Source organism: Diplotaxodon limnothrissa, linkage group LG10, assembly GCF_057381915.1.
Source record: "Diplotaxodon limnothrissa isolate DT_005_m linkage group LG10, D_limnothrissa_male_GT1.1, whole genome shotgun sequence".
NCBI lineage: Eukaryota > Metazoa > Chordata > Actinopteri > Cichliformes > Cichlidae > Diplotaxodon > Diplotaxodon limnothrissa.
Window position 1 is genome coordinate 23522616 of NC_140605.1, and position 17965 is coordinate 23540580.

Here is a 17965-nt window from a genome sequence, read left to right on the forward strand (position 1 = left end):
GCCGTATTGAGAATAAAATATATATGGATATGTTTAATAGAGTGCTGTTTCTTTTTTTTTCTCCCCATTTCCATCAGCTTTAGATTTTCTACTTGATGTAGTTTAAAGCAACTGATGTGTTTTGTGTCTTAACAATATATAAATTTCATGTTTTGCCTCCGGAACTCTTAATTCATCTGGCATCAACAACCACACTCTGTTCAAAGTCCCTAAAATAAATCCCCTTGCTTTCCTTTTCTGATGCTTCATTTGAACCTTGGCAGGTCCTCCTGGACCACACGCTGTTGCCAGGTCACCAAGCAGTTGAACAGGTGTACTTAATGAAGTGAGCACCAGTTAAACAAACACAAAACAGAACTGCTTTCTCTAAAGAGTGCATTCTTGCAGGGAATGAGGGCTTATTTTAGTGGACTTTTTGACATATTTTTCACCAGGAACACATCATGTTGCAAAAAATCAAGCACATCATAAGGGTGGTGATCAGAGCTGTTAATTTAGTCGAAGCCAAATGTCTGAGTCATTGTCAATTTAACCTTGCTATCCCACACTGAAGTAATATTTATAAGCTGAGGGGCCCTGCAGACGCATTTCTCTGCGATGACACGCTGACTGAATGTGGAAAAACTGAGACCATTGTTGAAATTGTTCCTATTTTTTCCAGACATCTCAGTCTGTTAAAAGTCTGGATGATTCACTAAATGCAAATGTTTTCAGAAAATCCGTGTACTTCTTTACACAGGAAAGGAACGTTTTGGAAATGTAATTATGCAGTGAGTTTTAGTGGCTTGAGGTAAATGAGATCAAATGATACTGTATGTGGCCTGCAAACTAAAATGGGACTAACACCCATCTAGACTGAAGTATTTCCCCCCTTAAAATAGTTTGCACAAGGAAGATTACCTCATTTCTAAATATGCAATCTCAAGAAACAGTCTACAAAATTTGTCTGTGGTAGTAAAGCATAATGAACTCTTGCAATTATTGTTTGTTGTTGTTTCCAAACTTAATATCAGAATGGCAAATCTTGCTAGAATGAAAAGATAAAACACCCTAAATAAATACAAATACAAGTTAGGTCCTGGAGTCACAATATACATTACAAAGTAAAAGTACTCATCTCTCTTGATAGGAGGAAACCTTTCTGCAAACACTTGCAGTTTGAAGTAACTCCTGTGTAAATGTGACAATTTCACTCTGCAGCAAAAAAACATACCTGACGAGAGTTAACTTGAGCTTATTGGATAAAACCGATATAGTTTAACTTTGAGGATATAACTTGCAGTTGAAAAAAAGTTATAAATAGCAGTATATGTTGTTGCAACACTCAGGATATTGGAAAATGTAAAAAAAAAAAAAATCACAATGATATATTGTGAGTGAAGTATTCTGGTCATATTTTGTGGAGTGACTGGTGACTCCCACATCTAGTGAAAATACTTTGCATTAAGCAGTGATAATGAACCGTCGTGGTGTGTAATCAGAGTGGTGAACCACATATGAAGCTGTATTTGAATTATCCAGCTCTAGTCTCTTTTTACACAGTGTGACATCATTTTATCAACCCTATGTAGTGATGTGTACACCACAGATGGCTGCTGACCCAGGACAAAGCCTAGGCTTCATTCCACAGTGAATGAATTGCCACCAAGTGGCCATTAGTTGCTATTGTCATTGCTGTTATCCTGTCCTTTTTTTTTTTTTTTTTGCCATATTATCAGTGGATTGCCACTTCAGTTGATTGTTAGTCAGACCATGTGACATGCACAGAGGTGATGGATAACTAAAAAGAGACACCCCAAGTGCTTCATTTAATCTTGAATCAGGGAGTTTAAAGGAACAGACAGAACAATGCAGAGTTTAAGGAAAAAATATTGACTGTAGAGTTAGCTTGAAGATAGTTTATAGAATTAAATTATACTGAATGTGGTCCATGAACTAAATATACCTTTACATGTCCATGAATATGCCTTTATGGAGCTTACAGTAACTAATGCAATCTGAGATCATACAGTGTTTGTGACTCAGTAACAAACGACATTAGAGTAACCTGACTTTCCCTGAATATCTTCACAGTGAGCTCATGACATCCCAAACCACCCAAATTGTTTGGCCTCAGTAATTCGTGTCTTTCAGTAAGATTAAAAAAAGGTGCCTAGTTAATCTTTCTGTGCATGAGACAAAAGTAGTTTAGCTTTGCATGGCAGAGCCTCTTAGAAATGATTAGCTCCTTTCAATCCACATTGCACCGGCCTGAGAACATTAACTCTTTGTAAAGGCAACTTGCCACATTTTAGTTTTATTATTTAGGCACATTTTAAACATTAGTCGCTTCTTATAGATCATTTTATTTTCAAAATTTTCTCTTTTTATATTTGAAGTTTAGCTTCAGCTTGCTTCCAGCTTGCGCCTCTTTCCTTCTTTCTCTCTCTCTCTCTCTCTCTTTTATAAATGAAAACAATACAGGGAAATTAACTTTTCCACTGTTCCGCCATTAATGTGTTCTGACCAATAGGATGTCGTGCATTTCCACCTCGCCCGCCTCCCGCCACGTCTAATTGGCCACCTTGGTCCTCCGTTACCTTTCATCCGCTTCTCTCTCCAGGGAATAAGGTAAGCTGAGTGCGGACGGAGGAAAAGGAAAGCTCATTACCAGAGGTTGCGAGACACGCCAGCTAACCATATACAGGTGAGCCGTCCTTGTTAGTTAGTTAGTGTAACTATCACTGATAAACGAAGAGGAAACCCACTGAAGACAACAAACCAAGAGTAAAGCTACAGTTTGAGGACCGCGAAGGAAGCGGGAATCGGCAGGTACGTTGAGGGTAGTTTAGGGTGGCAGCAGGTGCATCCAGTATCGCTGTGGCTGCTCAGTTTCGGTTGTCAGCTGTTAACCTGTTGGTTTATTAGTGAAAATGTTCGCAGAATACCTGTATGACAGTGACACCTTACAGTCAGACCTCTTGTTGCTGTTGTACAAGTTGTTTTTCGTGTCTGTGGGAAGTTAAAGTGTCCACGAATAAGCTACAGCTGGTCTCAGTTCAGTTTTATTACTGGGAGGTGAGGTCAGTAGTAGGATCTGGTGGTATTTAGCAAAGCCCATCTAGGCTGCTTATATCGCTACTTATTTATTTTGTAATACTTAATAAATGTATTATATATGTATGTGTGTGTGTGTAAATTAGATGTAATTCTTAATCTATACCCTTAACCTTTAAAATCGCATAGTTTTCCTTAGTTTGTAATATGATGAGGTTTTATATGCGTTAATGTTAGCAGCTTATTATTAATAGACATTATTATTACTGTTCATGAATGTTAGGTAACAGTGGGAGATAATAAGCAATATCTGAGTTGACAGCTGACTGATAAGCTTGTAATAGATACTGAGGACTGGATAGAAACAACTCTAAACCCTAACTACTGTTATCACCATATTAAATTGCTGTGTTGTACCTTACTTACTCATGCTTTGGTTGTTGGTTGAAACAAATCAAAACAACTAAAAAAACATAGTACTGTCCTGCTCTAACCTCACTTCATTGCCTTAAATTGATACCTAGCGCTCAATTATGCACAAGGAGGGAGGAGTGGGGGGGCTTTTTAGCTAATGAGTGGAGTATGTTTTATTTAAAGGGAAACTAGACACTGGTGTTTTGTGTTGGAGCTGAAACTGAGGCACTTAGGCTGTGAGGTTGGTCAGATGGTGGGAGCACACTGGCCTCTCTGTGTGCTGCTGTTGCCACTGCTGGAGGATGCCATGCTTGGGGCTGCTGACCTGGCTCAACCCCAGCTACGTCCACAGAGCCTGACCTGACAGCAGCACGCACTCAGATATTTGGGTATAATTATGTAGGCGTAATGCATGCAGAGAGATGAGGGACTTAGCCCAGAGGTGCTTGCATAAACACCTGTTGATCCCAATCGGCAGCTAGCATGTGGCAATACAAATATTTGGTAATGGTTGCATACAGGTGGCGGCTTGGACTGTAGCCTGAGTAAGTGTTGTTTGCAGGAAGTATAAAGAAGAAAGAAAGCCGGAAACCAAAGATGGAACTAAATAGCAGAAGGGTAGCGTTATAAATGAGAGTAGGGTCACAAAGCCATGGGGTGTAAATGTAAACTTAGACTGGGTTTTGAAACCTGATCTCAGTCTTCCCCTTGCTCTCTCTCTCTCTCCCTCTCTCTTTCTCTCTCTCCCTCTTTTTTTTAGGGAAAAAAAGTAAAGTATGTAATGTTGTAGGAATTCAACCCTGCATGCGGTATGTTTCTGTTCGACCTGTAGGACATGGTCATTTTTATGTTTATTTTTTTTCCTCGAGCGGTGGAAAATTACTCACACTGCAGCTGAACGTATGTAGTTTTGGATGTTTAAATTCTTTTTGTGACCTTTTATACAACCAACCACTGCAAGGTTGAAGCGACTGGCTTGGCTCTGGGCGTGAGGTTATAGTTCACATAGGTTTCAGATTATTTCTGTAGAAACTGAGGTTTTTGTGGTTGATCCAGATGAAATGGGATTACACAGAAAATCTCATTAAATTTCAGAGACAAAGCAGCTGAAAGTAACAGAAATCTTTAACACATTACTTAACAGCGCAGTAATTAAACCATTATCAGCCTCACTTTGAACTTTGCACGAGGCATCATAGTGAAATAATGGCGTAAGATGTAGCAGGAAGGTCTCTAAGTTGTAATTAAATGAGAAGCCTGTTAGTTTCTGTTAGCCTTAAGTGGATTGTTTACATGATGGAAGTGCAGGCTTGATGTAATATACCTTTTGCTTTGAACCTGAATGATGTGAGACTGATGTGTGAATGGCATTGTTGGTTCCGGGAAGATAAATGTATACCGCTGTGAAAGAAAAAAGTGATATCATGAATGAGTCATAGAATTAGGTGTTAAGTTCACTGGCGTCTTTTGATGAACGAAAGGATTGACGCAGGCATGCTGTAATCAGCTATAAGAAAGAAGTTTAAGAGCATACTAAGTGGCGATTTTTTTCTAGGGGTTTTTGGTCAGTAGGAACTTAAATATCACCATATTTTTTGCGAGAAAAAAAGTACTCTGAGATTTTATTGGAAGTATGTCACAGGTAATACTGCAGATAAAATGTGTGTTTGATTTGTGCCATATCGAACAAATTCACATTTTCTCTCAGGGAGAATTTGATCCCTTACAACTGTGTTTCGTGACATGTTTTGGTAAGCTGAGGTGGCCCGGTGGTTTCTTTTGTTTCCATTTCAACATCCATGTCTTTGTGTTCACAATAACGCAAACCGGTACCAATTATTTGACAATTCCAGGGTGGCTGCTTTCACCCCGTATAGAGTGATTTGTTTATCACAGAAGGAAAGATTTGGGAAAAGTGTAATCTGTGCAGTATCTCAAATTGTAGCGGTCCACGTCTGGAACGTAGTGACCAAGTATAAAAGCAGTGTGTCATTCATTTTAAAAATAAAATGAATCAGAATGTGTTTGTTTGAGGTAAAAGCGAAAACATGTTTGCTGACCAAAGTCCTCAGACACAATGTTATCAAGATTTTAGGGGTAATAAAGTCAGACTTTATTACCTTACAAACTGGACCACTAAAGTCTGACTTTATTACCCAGACTTTATATCTGACCTTATATCATCCAGAAAGAGGTTAGTCTTTCTTAAAGCGTGGGCACATTGTCGTGTTGATACTGTAACATATTAATTAAACCCTAGTTAGAGCTGATGTTAGGTGTTATAATGTTTAGTGGTCCAGTTCGTAAGGCTGTTGAAAGTCGTGCCCTTGGGAAGGTCGGTGTGATAATTGAAGAGGATTTTAGCGTGCCTCTGTGTTTTGTATACGTATTCAGATATGCTCACTTGCACTGGAGTGACTTTGATGAGGTCCTGATGAGGAAATCATGGCAGATCAGTTGATTTTTCTTTTATAGTTGCCTAAAGTAAGAGCACACAAGAGGAAGAGAAAAACCTGCTTGTAGGCTGTATTCAAGCCCAAATTGCCCTACATGATTAATAAGTAATAAACTAAACAAGGGAAGTCTGTAGGTGTTGTTATTAAGTTGCACCAGACGAGCTGCAAATGGAACATTTAGATACCAAGGTTAGATGCATAACTGGTGTTGACTTTTTTTTTTAAAGCATGCTATTATATGATAGACACTTAGGTGAAAATGTCCTTTTGCCTTTAGATGGTTTCTGTGATGTTGGGCAATATGAGGAAACTTAAGGACTCTTCATCATCATATACCTAGTCATAGTTTTGGATACCCTTTCTCCTTGTTTTGTATTGAATCATTTCTTTAGTATAAAGGGTATAACAATGGTAAAAATGATGGCTGATCACATGTAAGTCTTTATTTTAAATCATCACTGTCTATATGCATGCATACATAAAGATGAAGATCGTCTGAGCGCCCTTCACTTTGACCGTCATCTTCTCTCTCCTCATGCATGGATGGCCTTCCAGACATTTGAGGGGGTCCTTCACGCTCCGTGTTTGAGAAACAGGCAAGGCTGTCCCCATCACCATCCAGCAGACTTAAACAGATGGAACCTTTTCAGCTCTTTTTGCTTGCTTTTTTTCCCCTCCTCGTTTCCTGTCTTTTACTCCAGGGCTCTGTTCTGCAGGCAATGACGGGGGCTTATTTACAATGGCTTTGACAACTCACTTGTCTGTAGTTGTGAGCTATGGTCAGATCCTCCTTCTTTTGTCAGAGGAGCAGAAAACCCGTTAAAGTCCTACATAATGGACGGACATGAAGAAGAAAAATGGCTGCCAGGGGTTATTACTGGCTAGGGCGAGACCCCCCTTTGGGGAAGCTGAAAAGTGTGTTCGGTTATGTGTGTGCATTCCTACTCTGGTGCTCTTACAGGACCACTCCTGCTCTATTGTTTGGACCTATAAGCCCCTCATTGTTATATGGTAGTGTCATATGTCATGAGTGCATTTTCCATGTGTATGGTAAAACATAGAGTAACCTACTTGTATGGGCAGCTTTTAAAAATACATCCTTAATCTTTTTTTTCTGCTTTTTTTAGGAGCTGTGTAGATAGAATTGCAGCAGCACATTGGATAAAGGTCTTTTACACTCACAAAGTATTTAAAGGTGCCCCGTGGGGTTATCTTTTATACAAACAAAATCAAGGGGCATTTTTTGTTGTTTTAAAGTTGTGTTGCAGATTTCTTCCTCTCTGTCTCTAGATCATTGCTGGATTTTTTTAAATGAAAACCCTGAACTTGTTGATAGATTGAACATAGTTGCATGCATGTGCATCATTTTTAGCATACATGAGACAAATAAACACTACAAAAGTGCTGACATGATGACACACAAGGGCAAAAACTTCACTGGGTACTTTTAATTATAAGACATCGTGTTATTGCCTTTTCGAAAGTATATCCCAGCAGAACCTGGACTGTAAAAATATATTTTCTATACCATATCTTTTTAAAATCTTTTCTTATCTTATTGATTTCTTGTTGCTTATCCAACAACAAATTCAGTGCCCTACACATTCCACTCTTTTTGAAATAACTTAAGATTTACATGTGATTAAATATGCAATTTTTGTTTCTTTCTGCATGATATAAAAGCAGATTATTCTGTAAATATTTGAACTGACCAATTTAAATTCTGCATAAATAGAGAAAATAATGCATTGCGTTATTTGTCAAGAACAATACATGCAGTAAATCCATCAGGACAAATCCAAATCCAGCACAGCGCTGGACTTAGATGCTGCACACTGATCACGGATTATTACTTTACAGTTGTAAAATCTCTAATGAATAACACTGGGGATTACGCTATTGCTTTTTTCACTGTGGTTTTCACAGCAGAGTATTCAGTAAAAGGCAGGAAGGCGCACAGTCTGTGGGGTGTGTGCTTGGGTCTGTGCCATGCCTGCAGGTCTGCTTTAGGGTCCTCTCAGGTTTCATAGCCCCTGATGAAAAGGTGTGGGTGAGGGGTTGTCAGTGAGACCTGAGCTGGCCAGGGATGCATTAATGTGGCTGTGATATTGACTAATAAAAGAGGCCTTTACAGCTGTCCGACATGGCTGGAACTAACCGCTTGATGTCTTTTTTGTGTGTGTGGTTGTCCAGTCAGTGCTGACATAGCTTCAGCACGTTGCACATGTCAAAATGATAAATTAGTGTGGGCTAAAGTGATTGTACAGTGGATTGTTTAGTTGACATTCTGCAATAGAATTATGATTTCAGTCATTTGTCATGCAAAAATAAGCCTCTCTGATGACAAAATTTATTGCTGTTCTCTGTTTCATGCCAGTGTGAAATGAATATCTTTTTTTTACGTTTAAAATACTCACGATTAAAGTAAAAATTAGTATAATCGTGAGCTGCCCTTCTGAAGTAATTTAAGACAGATTTCTTTTTGATTTTTCTCTGCCAGAAATGGTCCTGTTTAATATTACATGCAATCTGTCATATTCCTTTGGACCTTTCAGACTATTAATATGCCATCTGACTAGAACAGGCCAAGCCACAAGACAAATATTAAAAAAAATGCAACCAAGACCTATAGTTATTATGTAATAGTATATATAACAGCACTGTGAAAAAATACTGTTTTAAGTATTTTTCCATCTTGAATAGCTTTTTTTTTTTTTTTTTTTTTTTAAGAAAAGACATTAATGTTAACCCCTGTAGTCACTTCAGTGTTTCTACATCACTCTATTTTTCTGTAGCAGGTTACAAAGTCCAAATTGAGTTGCACTGTTTTCTAGTGAAGTTTAATCTCTGTGTGATTTGTTTTAAAGTCTCCACACCGTCCTCCTCCTTCTCCTTACCCCCTTCTTCATCCCCCGCTTTGAGGTAGGAAACCTGCACTGCCACTAGCAACATGAGCCCATTGTGATCAGTACCCCTAAAATTAACCAAGGTGGTAAACTTGGTGCTGAGAAAGACTATAGAAATTAGGAATCGCTTGACTCCTGAGCATGATAATCAGCACTATTAGGTTACTGTATGTGTTTCAAAAGCAGGATAATTAGAAGTTAATACCAAGTATTTCACCTTGGCAGAGGCGTTGGTATAATGTGAGGCGTATGCAGAGGTGTGGGTGGCACTCTGTAATTATCAGGACATTAGACACACATTTGTTCTTTTGATACACCTTTGTCATGTGCTCTGTCAGTGAAACTACTTAGGCAAAGGTGGGACGAATGCAGAAAACTCAGTTCATGTCGCAACAAAGAAATACTGTACTCCAGATAAAATAATAACTCTGCTTTTAGTTGTTTCTTTTTCGTTATATAGTTCTCTGCAGCATAAAGAAAACTTTTCAGAGCAAAAGCGCTTAGCCAAGATTACTTAGTTTGAGAGACTTATCAGCCTGTTGAGGGAACAAATTCTTTGCTTGTGATTGCATTATGATGGGAAGATTTTGTCTTCTTCTATTTCAGCCTACACACCAACTGAGTAGTGGCGTGATACTCTATACTGTGTGTGTTGTACTGAGGGAAACTGTCACTGCAAAAAGTCACTGTCATTTCAAAAAGATAAATGATCTACTTCAGGCACACATCAAAACTGAGGAAGTAAGTATCACTGGAAGTGTTTGGTACTGGTTTGTTTACTATGTGGTCATGAAAAAATATGTGGAGCATGCTTAAAGCTGGGAATTAAGAATTTAAAAAAAAATCTGTCATTAAGCTGCCCACTAGATTAAATGTACTTTGTGTGCATGTAGAGTGGAAAGATGATTAGCAGGGGTGAGGAGGTCAACTTACAGCTTGCTAGATCTGTTGCAATAAAGTGTAGTAGCATCTGATCATGGGTCAGCTTGAGCATTTTAGCTTCTGTTCTTTTTGTTAACTACCTTGAGAGATGTGATCAAACTACTTGTTTGTTTTGTGTGCTTGTAGGCATTTTCAGTTAGCAAATTAGTATTTTAGGAAGCAGAAAGTTTATTTAGTGTGGTGGCTAAATTGCTCTAATCTTGGTGTCTCTGTACCTGCAATGTTTATGCACGAAAGTACTTCTTTAGATAAACGGGAATTTAAAGTCAGACACCAGATGGTTTCTGACAAGTAACTGCCAAACAGTGAGGTGGTTTCCAGTCATGTTTATGTTCCAGGCACTTTATTCACTTGGTTACTATAGCAGATGAAATGCATCCTTCTCAAAAGGAAATCTGCTGGAAACCCTCAGTTGTTTTACACTTTAAGAGGAATGAGTAGGAGACATGAGTGTAAATAAAGAAGAAAGAGACTGAGTGACATTAGAGCCTGGGATGCCAAGGCTAACAAATTATAGAAATTAAAGGAATAGTAGATTACAGGGATTAAAACAAGTGATTATGAAAAGAATAAGTTATCAATTTTTCAGTTTAACTGCTTGCAGCTCTGCCCGTTAGTCAGGCTCTGGTAAGGGGCCTTCATCTCTCCTTGGCTTAATCCGGTTGTTCTATCAGGGTGGGTAATCCTGATAATTTGCACTCATTGAGCGAAAACAAAAATGTGGAGAATGCTGGCCAATTTAATTTGCTCGATTTCATCTGCCATTTGGAGGGTGTTAAACTGAGCGGGGAGGTCACAGTGGCCAAGTGGGTTCTAGATTAAACATTCAAATCTCCTTCCTCAAAAATATGCTTTGGATCAGAACTGTTGTTCAGTGTCAAGTTGGAGGCAGAGGGAGAAGTGCATATTTACTGTTTGCCCACACAGACTGCCTCTATCTGCCTTCCCGGTTGTTTTGCAATTCAAATCTCCTAATGCAACACTGAGCAAATTTCCCCTTGTTGTCCTTGATGAAGCTGCTGCTCTGTATCTGGACTGTCCTTTTCATGCATCTAAAAGCATAGTACCAGGTAAAAAGAGGGAGATTAGAGGCATGTCTGCTACTTTCATCATGGCACTTTAGATAGTGATCAAACAGTTTCTTATACGTTTTCCTTTTTTATCCTCATGTTTGTTTTCTCCTTGGTCTCCTTCCTTTCCAGACTTAATGTCAATGACATGCCCAGCAGCAAAAGCTCCATGCGTGAATGACTCCTGTTGTCAGTAAGCTTTTGCCACTGACTGCAGTGACTCTGCATTTATGTGCTCTTTGTGGAAAGGAATTCAACAAAAGCAGGACAAAAACATGTTATTCTACTGGCAGAGTTTGTTTGTTAAATATTTTTTTTTGTGCCTGTGACTGGATGCAGGCTTAGTTTAATGGACCAACACAAGCACAGGTGTGCATTCAGGGTGGGTGGAGCCTGTTAGGTAACCAAACTAGGGCTGCAGCTGAATATTTGAATGTTGAGGTTCGTTCATTGCATAAGTGCATGGATGGAAGTTTCAGGATTTGCGTGTTTCTTCTTCTTTTTTTTCCTTCTTTTTTTATACATGTGGAGGTACATGCAGTCTTAACTCTGATGCCTTGCTCTCATCACTCTGGCATGAAGCCACGATCGTTCTTCTTCACTTCATGTCATAGTTACAAACTTAGCGACTTTTCATAGCGCTTTAGAAGCAAAAAGCTATCAAAGGCCTTTCTCACCCCAGGCACGCCTCTCTCTTTTCCTTTGTACAATTTAGAAAGCTGCAACACCCAAAATAAGTGTGTGAAAGAAGAAAATTACAAGCATCCTGTTGCTTTTAACTTTCTCCCTGAGCGATAATTTCACTTGTCCATTTAGCCAAAATCACAGCACAGCCATTATCTTTATATAACATGTGTACAGCGATTTTTTTCTTTCCTTTTTTTTGTGAGATGACAACGCAGTAAAAAAACATGTGACCCGAGCAGGAAACCCACATTTATATTTGTCAGCTGGACAAGCTTCAATAGAAGTGAATGGGGAAACGTGGTAAATATTTATTACTTGAGAAACTGCTGTTACAACAACTCGTGGGAACACTTCTTGTTTTGGTGTGTTTGATTGACAATTGACAATCTTCCAAACTTGAGTTACTGAGTGAGCAAAAACCTTTGTAGGAGTGTGCAGTGCCCTTCCTTGATGCTTGGATCTCAGCAATGAGGGAGTGTATTTACTGTTAGAGTCTGGAATGCAGGTTTTCCCTCAAAACCGGTCTCTGAAATGCTTCTGTTATTTTCTGTGTTCTACGACTGTCCATTCACTACTGATAATTGCCTCACATTATATAGGTACAAGGGAGCAGTAAGACCTGACCAGGAATGCCGTTGGTCATTTAGTACTGTAACCTGACTTTAGCCACTCCAGGAGGTTGAACAATTATGAGAGGGGAAAACGCCCATTTCTACTTATGTCCTCGGAGCGTCTCAAAGGTAATAGGATAGTGTGTTGATGTGAAAATTTACGATCTGTGTGGCAGCAGATGGATGGGGATGAGATTTTGGATTTTCCATGACTGCAGTAACAAACCTTATAAACCTGAGGCTAGACCCGTAGTACGTCACTGTGTTGCTACTAAATGGCTGACATGGTTCTTAGAAGAAGGGTTAGTAAATTCTGATTAATCAAATAACTAAATCTAAAGTGTGCTTGGTCTCTGCGCTAACAGTCATAATTGGTGCTTAGGCATCTTTGCAAATATTCGCCATTGGCACATTGTTAACCTGGCACTTCTGCTCATGCATATTCCCTCAGTAGAGGATTAAATATTTAACGTCATTATGTAATCAGTATTGAAACGAAAACTTTGTCCTTATGATATAACAAAGCTTCACTACAGGCCTGTTTTTCCTGTCTGGAGGTGTCATGAGAACTTTTGGATTGCAAATCGAAATTAAGTTGCGTTGAGCACAGTGGATAGGAAAAAGGGCAGTCCCTTTTCAACGTGTTTGTCTCAGAGTATGCCTGACATAGATGGTCTAAACGTATCTTTTAAATCAAATAGTGACCTCATTGCTTTGCTGAGGGCTCACAGTTCTGTGATCTTCTCTTATCCACTTTTGTATTCGACCAGGAAGTGTCCCGCAGGCTGTCTCTTATCAGATGTTCACGTACTATCTACACAGGCCAACAGGTGAGCTCACTGCCAGTTTGATAGTATGAGTAATATTTAGATACAGCAGTTTAATTAACAACTTTTGTAAGAACCGTGTAGAAATTGAGAATTTCTTCCAGTGGACACTAGAGCACAAGAGACGCCATTGCGAACTAACCATTAACATAACTGATAACTGAATTCTCAGAGTGGCCTGAGGTCAGGATGTGATCTGAAAGAAACGACAAGTAAAATTGGGGTTTTGTGTAATGATTATAACAGCCTGTTTGCTTTTACCTGCAGTACATGTTCTCGCTGCTTATCAAGCACATTCCTTGTGCTTCTGCCAAGCTCCCAATCCAGCCAATCAGCCTGCGATAACGCACTAAGTGCCATGTCACCATAAAGGGTCAGGTGTTTGCCCCGCTGATCAATATTGTCATGAGTGTAAAGTCAGCTATAAGAAAAGAATCTACTTACGTTTGCTAATTGGCACTACACGCACGTAGTAAAGCTGAGACTCATGGGAATGACCAGTATTTAGTTGTAAACCAAAGCACTGGATTTAACTTTAAGGTAATCATGGCAGTTCACTTGTAGTCATTTAAAGGTAGCCCAGCTAGTAGTTGATGAGACATTTTGCTGACATCATGATGACTTGAGCACAGTGTGTTAGAGATTAGATTTCATAATCAGGGTTTTTGCCCCAGTCCATTCAACAGAAGAAACTTACCCTTAATAATAACTATATGAAATAAGTAGTATTTCTAATGCTCAATCTTTTAAAGTTTAATTATAGAAGCAGATATGTGAGTTAGGCTGAGGCTGCTACTACATCTGACATGTTCTGCAGTAAGGATTACTACAGGAATACACACCTAAATTAAAAGTAAGCTCCATGCTTTAAAATCAGAGTTAATTAGCTTCTTAATAACGACCAGGAAACGGGTTACACTGATTTCCATTGTAAACCCTCAGAGAGCGTTAGACTGCAGCTGCTTTTGAAAAACCTGAGAACCAGGTCATATCATGTAGCCTTTGTGCTATAGGGAAGCCCATTAACAGCTTTACCCTGGGTTTACCAGCATTAATGCATTTTATGAGTAGTGTATTATATACTGTCTAGGTGCAGATGCATAGCGTCTTGCATGAGCATTTCCAAATCCTCTGCACTATCTCTGTGATTATTTTTAGTTTTTGTTTTCTTGTTTACTTCTTTTATGTTGTTCATTAGTAACACATGTCCTCACGTGGTCTTTCCTGAAGATAGTATTTACTCTTATATTGGCATATATTCTTATTTGCTCTTTTTGGTTTGAAGTCGGTGTTCATACCTTGTCCATGACATTGATAGTGTAAGATTAGGGATTGGTCTTACAAGAACAATACATGCTCTGTAAAGTCACTTTCTCTCCAGGAAGTCTCCACCTCTGCGAATTCACGTCCTCATGGTGAAGCCACGTGGTGTTGTAGCCCCAGCAGCAATGCCACCATGTGTGATATCCAGTGTTTGTTATGTGTCTATAGTCAGACCACAGCTCGTTATGTAACATGGCAGAGATGGTCACTGCCACCAGGCGACACTGAGCTCACTGGTAGAGAATGTCAGCTGAAGACGTGAAAGTGGTCAGTAAAACGTGGCTACATTGTTACTGGATTTTTCGATACTCAATGTAAAGCTATTTAGGTTTCAGTATATGTGATCTTTTATATGTGTGTATATCATAAACAGAAGATGTAAGCATGCATGTCTTAATAATAGTTGTGGTGTATGTATTGGCACCAACAAATCTGTGACTCTTGGTTGTCAGAAGTGAGTGTTTGTGTTTGATTTTGGGATGGAGAAAACAAAGATGAAGGGAAACTGAGTCTCCCCCCCCCCCCCCCCCTATTTTTCTACACTTTATAGATAGAAGTTAATAAATATAATAAATAATAATAAAAATAAAATAATTGGTACCCTGCTTGACGAGTTGAGCGACACGTAGTGCTTAAAGAAAAGACAGAGCTGAGCTGGATGAAGATCAAATGGAGCACATTATCCTCCCTGTTTAGACTGCTAACAGTGTCTTCAGTGACAGCTGAGAGATCAGGGCTGAGCTGTGAGGGCTGACACTCAGGACCCAAGAAGAATAGACAACTTTTTTATTTAAAGATAACTTTTTTCTGTAATGAAGGAGTCATTGAGACTTTCCCCACCTCTAACCAGGAAGTGGGTCATTTGTTATTGTGCTTTTTTGTGGTGTTTGTCTCAGCTTCCTGTAGGGACCAGTCTCTTCTTTCTCACTTGCTGTCGCCATGGCTCCTTTGTTGTTGATGGTATCACGCATTTACAATCACTTTTTATCTGCTGCCCTGCAGTGGTGTCTTCTGAATATTCTGAATATCTTCTGAATATTCTACAAATTAATTCCAAAATATTCAAAGTGGCATGCCCAAACAAAGATTGTCGTCTGCTTAACTGTGATGAAGGTAGGGTCATAATTGTTATTCAGCAACAACATGAAAGCATGCTAAAAGCATCCTGCCTTGTATCGGTGGTTCAGGCTGGTGATGGTGGTGTAATAGTGTGGGGGATATGTCCGTGCCACACAAGCATTTTTTTAAACACCACAACCTACATTGAGTATTGTTGCTGACCATGTCCGTCCCTTCATTAGCATAATGCACACATCTTCTGATGGCTGCTTCTGGGAGGTTAATGTGTCATGTCAACTCAGATAATCTCAAACTGCTTTCTTGAACATGACAATGAGGTCACTGTACTGAAATGGTTTTTAACAGTCACCAGATCTCAATCCAATTGAACACCTTTACAGTGGAAATTGGATTCATGGATGTGCAGTTGACACATCTGGAGCAACTGTGTGATGTTGTCATATCAATATGGAGTAAAATCTCTGCAGAATGTTTCTGCCACCTTTTTGAATCAGTGTCATAAAGACTTAAGGAGATTCTGAAGAAAAAAGGTGGTCCGACCTGGTAGTAGCATAGGACACCTAATAAAGTCTGTATCTAAATGATCAGATTATCTTATCAGGCCACAGGCCAACATTTAGTTTATTGAGATATATTTGTAATTGGCTGTTTACTATCTTTTTACATCTGGATTTTGACCTAGGTCAGTATGTTCTCAGATTTTATTACACATACCAAAGACTGAAAAGGATATGGAGCCGAAATTATGAATTTGCACGGCCCATTTTTAGACTGAGGAAACCCAATAGTCTGTAGGCTCTTACTATTCTAGTGCAGTGGAATTCCTACAGTATCCAGTTAAACTGACCATGACTAGATCACATTGCAAAGCCCTGGGGGGTCTTAAATACAAAAGTAATTGTCTTCTCAGAGGCCAGTTGAGAATAGTTTATCATTCTTAGAGGCCTGTACTCATTTTTGAGCCAAGTGCTGCGAGGCACGATGCAGTTCCTGGTTAATCATTGACCAGGAAGGATACAAAATAACTTTGGTGCATGTTATTAATATACGCTTATTGCCCTTGTTGGGTTTTCTGTGTGTCTCATCTTTGGCGTTTACGTAAGCACAGCTAAACTAAAGGGATGTTAGTAATTTGCATCTATGCAAACACAAAAGGAGTGTCATAGTTGCACAAACATGCATTCAGTGTTTGGCGTTGCAAACATATTGCTTTCTTTTTTTCTATACTTTCTTTTTGTTAAAACAACAACAACAACATGAAGTGGACTCAGTGTTGATATTGTCAAGTATTTAGGCCAGATCAGGGCAGGAATGCAGAGCTTATTAGAGTGTGACAGCTTGTCTTGGTCAGCTAGAGATTTTAGCCACTGATGTGAGCACTGCCCAGCAACAGTTTCACAGTTTCTCTCCGCAGCTCTCACTGTTTAATCATTGTGGTTCATACATATGTGTGTCTGACACACGCATACACAAAGAAGTACACTGCTGGTGCTAATGATAACACTGCATGGCAAGCCCCTTTCCTTTTCCCGCAACCAGCCGCTTTGCTCTGTCAGAGCTCAACATACATCCACTTCCACCTTTTCAAATACGGCTTCCTCCCTGCTTCTGTTTGATTGAGGACAATAGAATGATGCCCTGTTGGTCCTCTGGGAGGCTCTTGTCCAGAAGTGAAGTCATGTTTCTAACTTTTATTTTAATTTGAGCTTGTGTTGAGTCTCTTTTGCCTCCCTGGTAGTTAGGTTTTGTGGATTTCAGTGAAAGGGAATGTAGGTTAAAGCACTATGTTTCTATTTCACTGAGAGTAAGTAAAGAATATCACGGCTCGTAGGCTTGATGAAGGCCTTCATGAGCCAAAAAGTTCTTTGGCTTCTAATTTTGCACATTGAGTCAAAGCTTTGCTCTGTGAGTCTTGGTCTGCTTCTCATCAACTTAAATATCTGTCATTTCTATTTGCTGTGGTTGAACTTTTCTCAGACGGAGTGAATGTTCTGCTCTGCAGGAAGGCTCCGCTCAGTGCTGCAGCTGATATATATCCAAACACAGTGGGAGTTGTGGGCAGTAGTGTCCACATACAGCCCAGGATTGGTTTTCAAACTGCCAATCTGGTGTGCCTTTCTTTTTGTTTTTGTCAAAAGGATCACAAATGTGTAATTAGTATAATCACCAAAGTCAGAAGAAAAAAAAATGATGATAATAATAAGATGTAATGATTTACTGTTTGTGATGGAAAAATCTTTTTCACCAACAGCAAGACAGCAGAGCAGGAAAATCGCTTTCCGTAGTCCTTTATCACCCAAGTATCATACAAGCCGCCTGGACTTATTTTTGTAATTTTGTAATTTGCAAAATAATTAGATGCTTATCGTTCAGGAGAATACTGCAGTGACTTCCTGCGTGTTAACTGCAGGCATATATAAAAGTGACTGTGTGATGTTTTAGTGGTGGTGAGAGAAACAGCCAATGTGGCAGGCATACTGGCGCTTTTACAGTCATTTAAAGAGCACTTCTAAAGTGGGGCCCACCACCAGGAGGGTCAACAGAAATCTTGACGTGTCTACAAAGGTTCAGAGGTTTTGTTGACTTTACCAAGATAAACCTTTTGAATATGGC

The 17965-nt window shown here is 39.3% G+C and overlaps 1 protein-coding gene across 5 annotated transcripts in view; it reads left to right on the plus strand.

The window, feature by feature from the left end:
• The first annotated feature begins 2606 nt into the window (after positions 1-2606).
• Positions 2607-17965, plus strand: part of shroom1 (shroom family member 1) — a 28939-nt gene continuing 13580 nt past the window's right edge. For 3 of the 5 annotated variants that reach the window (XM_085364622.1, XM_085364626.1, XM_085364623.1), the window contains exon 1: positions 2607-2811. The gene's annotated coding sequence lies outside the window, so the exon portion shown is untranslated. The remainder of the gene's footprint in view (positions 2812-17965) is intronic. The other 2 variants (XM_085364624.1, XM_085364625.1) reach the window with 1 other exon arrangement.